Here is a 6,171-nt window from a genome sequence, read left to right as displayed (position 1 = left end):
TATCTGTGAGTAAAACAGAACTCATTTTGCCCAGCAAACTTCCTGTCAGAAGTAGAAATCTGAAATCGGGGCACTCTGTTCCAGCGGTCAGTTTATTAATTTGCATGTAATCTATGGGTCGACATGCACTGCATACGCCTTCCCCTAGATGTCAGTAAGCAGTGAGAATTGTAATGGGGTGTCTAGGTAGATCTGAGGCCGTACAAAAGCTCTTGGAACCGGGTGTGCAGTCTTTTCAACGTTCGTCATGACGCAAGACAGACCTCAGGATTGCATTCTGAAAAGCTCTCGTTATAGGCGTTAGATATATTCCGGCTCTGATTTTATTCGATATAGGTGTTAAAAACATCATAATGTAGTTATTTTAAACCGAGTTATATCAGTTTATATCAGTATATTGCGATTTTCGGCATTTTATTTGTGCTGCGTTATGGTGAGTTGGACACGTTCTTCGCCCACATGGCTATGTTTGCTTGCTTAATTCAAAGTTGAAGACGACATTCACACCGAGCCAACGATTATTCTGTGACAAAGGACAAAGGAAACATCAAGATTCTGATGAAGCTCATCAAATAGTAAGAACTATTTATGATGTTAAATTCGTGTTCTGTTGAAAAAGTGTTAAAACATTTTCGCCATTAGATTTCGGTTGTGGTCTGCTTTAACGCACGTTATTCGTGAGTAAGTTAATTTTTAAAAATCTAACCCCAGCGGTTGCTTAAGAACTATATGTAACTTTCATTTTGCTGTCAACCTGTATTTTTTTCAAGTTTATGATTAGTTATTCGATTATTGATTAGGTGCGTTCCAAGATTTCTCTCCTGAATTGTTGTTTGCATTTTGGCTTACTATTCATATTGTTATACGAGATTTTTGCGCTAAATATGCACATTTTCGAACAAACCATATATGTATTGGTGTAATTTGATGTTATAGGATGTCATCTGTAGAAGTTTGAGAGGTTAGTGAATAATTTTATATCTTTTCTGTTTATTGTTATCGCTACTGTTGGCCTGGAATCAAAATCTGGCCGATATAGCTTTTCTGCTTTTCACGTGCATGTCTATGCTATTTTATATTATTCGCTGAATCACCTTCCCATAGTATTTTATACATGGTACTTTTCCTCCTACTCTCCTTTGTTTTGTTGACGTTTGCATGTGAGGTTATTTGTTCTTGTCACCAGTCACTTCGCGAGTGAAAGTCTCCTTACCTGCGCGTCTCTGATAAGAGCCGTCTCGTCGCGTTTTGTGGTAATAATTCAAAAGTCCGCTTACTCAACTGTATAATTGTGCGTATTCTCGCTAACTTGATGATTGATTTGGAACAGAGCGTGTTAAAAAAATCTGAAATATGTCCAGCGCGCCTGAGTCAGCATAGGGTGAGCAGGAGTGTTATGTCTTACAGTTCATTTGCACGGGCTGCTAGTAACAACGCTGCCTCCTGTATTTTTTGATGGTGAGCCTCGCCGTGTTATGATTGAGTATTAGTATCGGTAGTGTCCGGAGCGCGCTGGTAGCTTCGTTAACTCTTAGATTCTCACACATCTCTAGTGGTGGGCCTCTGTGTCGACGGTCGTAGGTAGTCCGAATGGAGTCCCGCGATATAGTGCGCATGGGCAAAGGACTAAGACGCTTGACAGTGAATTGCGAACCATCCTTATCTCGAGCTCGAAACACATTAAGATTGTCGAGGCTTATATTCAGAGATGAGATATGTTGATACACGTGAACTGTGTGTGTTTACATGATGATGCAGTGTTGAGTCTGTTTAGTCGTGATGGATGACACAGGCATTATCTTTTACATATTGCGTGGGTTATTTGCGGTGCTTCTCCGCCAGATGTGTTTGAGTATGGGCTAGCCTCTCTAGGTGTTTGCAGAGAAAAATGTATGTGTTCCTGATTTTTGCGCTTATCCGGTTCTGTTGGACCGCTTATTGTGGAGGAATTACGCGTTATGTCATCTATTCGCGCTGTAGAATACGAGTTTGAATCATCTCAGAGGATATTGTATGCGCGCCTGGGATTCTACAAAGGGAGTGTGGTGGGTAATGCGTGATTTCTAGGGTCTCTTGAGCGGTGTTCATGGTGCATACCTTGTCTCAAATGTACTTCTCTAATGTATAGACGGCTGTGAGTGCTTACGGGTCTCTGTGTTAGTGTTTAGCCTCAGCTTGATCATTAGCTTGTCTTGGCGGAACCGCGATATTGCTCAATATTTGGCGTATGGTCTCCCATGCTTTTATATTCAATGTATGAGGGCTGCCAGCAGGACATGCCCGAGAGTGCGATGAATAAGGATTGATTGAATATGTCCGTAAACACACCAGCCAGCTGGTCTGCTGCATGCTCTGAGGGACGCGGCTGGGAATGCCGTCTGGGCCTGCAGCTTGCGGGGTTAACAGTTTAAATGTTTTACTCACCTCGGCTGCAGTGAAAAGGAGAAGTGCACCCCGCAAGGATTATATGAGATAGGTTGGGCACGTCGTCTCAACGTCGGGCCATCTTATGTCTCAAAACCTTGTCCTCAAAGCGTGGTGTGGACAAGCGAACTCAAGTTCATTATTTCGTGGTGTCCGTCCTGCCCTGTCTGGCGAGCAAGTAGGTACACTCCACAGTCCCGTAGGTGGAGCTCTCGACGAGATGCGCGTGGTTTTCTTTTATGTAAGAATTCACGCGTTCGAAGAGCGTTAGATCTTTCGCTAAAGACACGCCTGACCACCACCATACCTCTTGTGTCTAGCTGTTGAAATTGCGATCTCGATTTTGTCTCCTGTCTCCGAGGAACTGTCGCATTACAGATAGCACGCATAGCGCTCCTCCTCGAATTGCCTTTGCGGAAGGAGACATAGCTACACTGTTTTGTATTCGGGTCATGCTTCCTGGTACACCTATCCGCCCTTGGTTATAGACTAAAGCGCTGTGGTATATCCAGCTCCTTTATATACAGCTCCTCTGCTGACGCGAATGCTGCCGTGCAAGTTAGTTAGCCATAGTCTCACGGTTTCTGGTTTTGATGTAAGGCTGATATGTTTTATCGTTGCTCTTGGGATACTCGGTATACATACTATGCCAATGCACTTCCTTAAACTGTGTAAGAACGTACGCCTCATCCGGAAGTCAGCATATTCGTGCAAGTGAGTTTGTGCCGACGCTAGAGATGCGGACATTAAGTCAATTATTCCAGAAGTCCGCTACATAGTCTGCACTCCTAAAATTCAGTATGCCTTATATGATTAGGCTGTGGCATTTTTGTCAGAAAGTTGGATCACGGGACACACTATAGGATTTGGTGAGCCCAAGACCTGAGACGGCGGTGAAGCGCTGTAATTAGTATAGATTGATGATTTTTGTGTTAGGATAAAGCGTGAATTCATACTCAATAATTGAGTTCGTGCGTCTAGACTCATATTTCGCGTCAACATATGCGTGGGGCGGGCGGATGGCTCAACTCTAATTTTATCCGCGTCGACTAGGATTTAGTTATAATAAGGTCAAGATAATTATGTCTATCATGCTGTGGTTCTCAGTGGTTTGGGATATATCCAGCCTCTCGGCTAGCAGGCAGTCGACCTAATATTGTTCTTCAAATCCTGAATCACTGTGTTTAGGAAGTTTATCTCATCGCGTTTTCTTTAGGAAAGTGAAATGCACTCTCTGTCGTCTCTAAAAAGTACTCCGAGCTGAGAACTCATAGATTAAATAGCAGCTCTTTCATGTGGTTTGTTGTAGTGTTTTTCCTCTAAGTCTTAACACAAAATACGAGTACATAGTAATAACAAGCAGTATTACGTTACTGAAGGCGACGTCGAATGTACGTACTAGCTATTGTGTGGGAGGAATGTAATACACAGCTCGTGTGAACTCCATATGTCTTGACGAGGAATTCCTCCTGTGAGGAGTACTGCGGTCGACATATACTATGAATTCTGATATCAATGGATGTATCATAAGATATCATACAGCAAGGACTCGCAAATACTGAAGATATGATTTTGTGATTCACCTTAGTGTATCGTATTGTTATGATTGATCACACCACTTTCTCTTCTTAACAATGCATCAATGTCTTTATCCCGCTCCTGGCCGCCTCTTCTTATGACGGAAAGATTGTTTGTTCTAGGTATACTCGGTCTAGCGACTTGCTCTACTGTATAGTGAAACCTAACAGACTGTTGCCCAATTTTTGTGTCTCTTTGCTACTAGTGGGCGTCTACAAATAAACAATATATATGCGTGCTTTTCCTTCCTGTTGGAATTGTATTGTGGAGTAGTAAGTATAGATGGAATACTCTCGGTCCGCCGCACAGCTAAGAGATTACATTGATCAATTTAGTGAGTCAATACGACTGTGCCTCGCTGACTAGATTATACAACAAACTACGTTATCGTTCTCTAGGAATCGATGGAAAGCAAATGCGCAAGGAGGGGATCAGAAGATTGTTGGTGGAAGTTATTAATAGACCTATTCATTAGCTATTAAACTGTACGATAAGTTGTGCACAGTTTTTTCTGTGCCAATATGATCAATACCACAACAATACGACACGCCGAAAAAACATCAAGAAATCATTTTCTGTGTGCACCAACACCTTGATGTCTTTGGACTTCCTCACAATCCAACATCGTCGACCGCATTATCTACCAGGATTGTTCGTCCATTACAAGATAGGCGTGCATAAATACGCGACATGCTCCGTGAAGTGAGTTTTATCCAATATACTATACTATACACCTTTCCCCCTCATAAGCAGTGAGCACACTGCTTGAGCTGGCCCTAGATTAACGAAACTTTATTATTTTATGAATAATGAAGGAAACTTCCCCTTAATTTTCGTTAACCAAGTTCTAGAACTCGGTGTGTGGTAATGATGGGAACAAAACACCTACACAACACTAGATTGGTCTCTTGCTTCATCGCAGCTGGGATTTTAACCCCAAAAGGCATTGAATCATTATAAAATAAAACTACCAATTCACACTACATAACGCTGCAATTACTGAGCATAAAGATATAGAGATACATAATACTATCGCGCATGTTGCTGCTTGAACCACAAGGGCGTGCGATAACGAAACTCATCGCTCTGTTGTAGAACTGGAGACCCCCTCATATAGTAGAAACAAATCTCTCTACTGATTGATCAACAGGTCATACTAATTTATACACGCTCGACGCTATAGAGTTCCAAAGAGGTACTCTTCTCCTTCCTGCCACTCTGCCCTCCTCACTTCATTCGGTAAAAGCTGTCCGAGCCGACTCTCATGTTGTGTTTGACTTGCCCAGTGCCCGCGGTGACTATACTCTCAGTAAGAAGAGCTCAATAATTAACAAACAACGCTCCCTATATTCATATGCTCTCAGGGTTGCGTACGCCATTACTCAAACGCTGAGTCTATCAGTACCACTCTCAAGATTATCCAGTCAACGCGACTTTCAATAGAAGTACTGCTATGGTTTCGATCGTGTTGAGTAGTACCGCGGATATGGCGGATTACCTGGTATCACCCCCGACATATTTCGTGTTCCATGTGCTTTTAGGGCCCATAATGCCAATTCTTCCAGAATCACATCAGCACAGATTAGTGCTTCATATCGAACTTTCAGATTTTGAAGATAACGAATATGCTGATTTCGGTTAGTCAGAAGTATCTATGCGATTAGGAAGCTGCATTTCGCGAACAAAGTTCCTCCAGTCACACAAGAGCTAGGATACACAACAGATATCCAAGACTCATTTTACACCCTAATATTCTGAAAAAATAAATTACACACAGGTGGATGTTGTACCTTGGCCGCGCCAACTAGATAATATCGACAGAAGTAATTAATTCTGTCAAATAAGTTACGTCCGTGAAACTGAATAAGCGCTCGGAACCTATCTGCTTTTAAGACCTGAGCTGCACAGAGCAAGGTTTGTCGCCCGTAGCAGAGCTTAATGAATTTCCCATACGGATCCGCAAAGCATCGTTAATCAACTAAACAGTGTAGCTATTCTCTCCGCAAAGGGTCTAAAACACAGGTAGCTAAGTTTGTACCGGAGTACAGAGATATGCATATAAGACTTATCGAGTGCTCAACTTCCATAACAGCTAAGGACATCTAGAGAGGGTGCATTGTGCACTAGAAGTATCTACATATCGAAGGTCAATCACCTGGGTGACTTCAG

The 6,171-nt window shown here is 42.4% G+C and overlaps 1 protein-coding gene across 1 annotated transcript in view; it reads left to right on the top strand.

Annotated features, from left to right (window-relative positions):
• LOC112080352 (adhesion G protein-coupled receptor A2-like) overlaps nucleotides 1-6,171 on the top strand; it is a 93,866-nt gene that overhangs the window by 35,785 nt on the left and 51,910 nt on the right. The gene's annotated exons all lie outside the window — the stretch shown is intronic.

Source organism: Salvelinus sp. IW2-2015, unplaced genomic scaffold, assembly GCF_002910315.2.
Source record: "Salvelinus sp. IW2-2015 unplaced genomic scaffold, ASM291031v2 Un_scaffold16283, whole genome shotgun sequence".
NCBI lineage: Eukaryota > Metazoa > Chordata > Actinopteri > Salmoniformes > Salmonidae > Salvelinus > Salvelinus sp. IW2-2015.
Note: the sequence above shows the minus strand (reverse complement) of the source record. Positions and strands in the feature narration are given on the sequence as shown.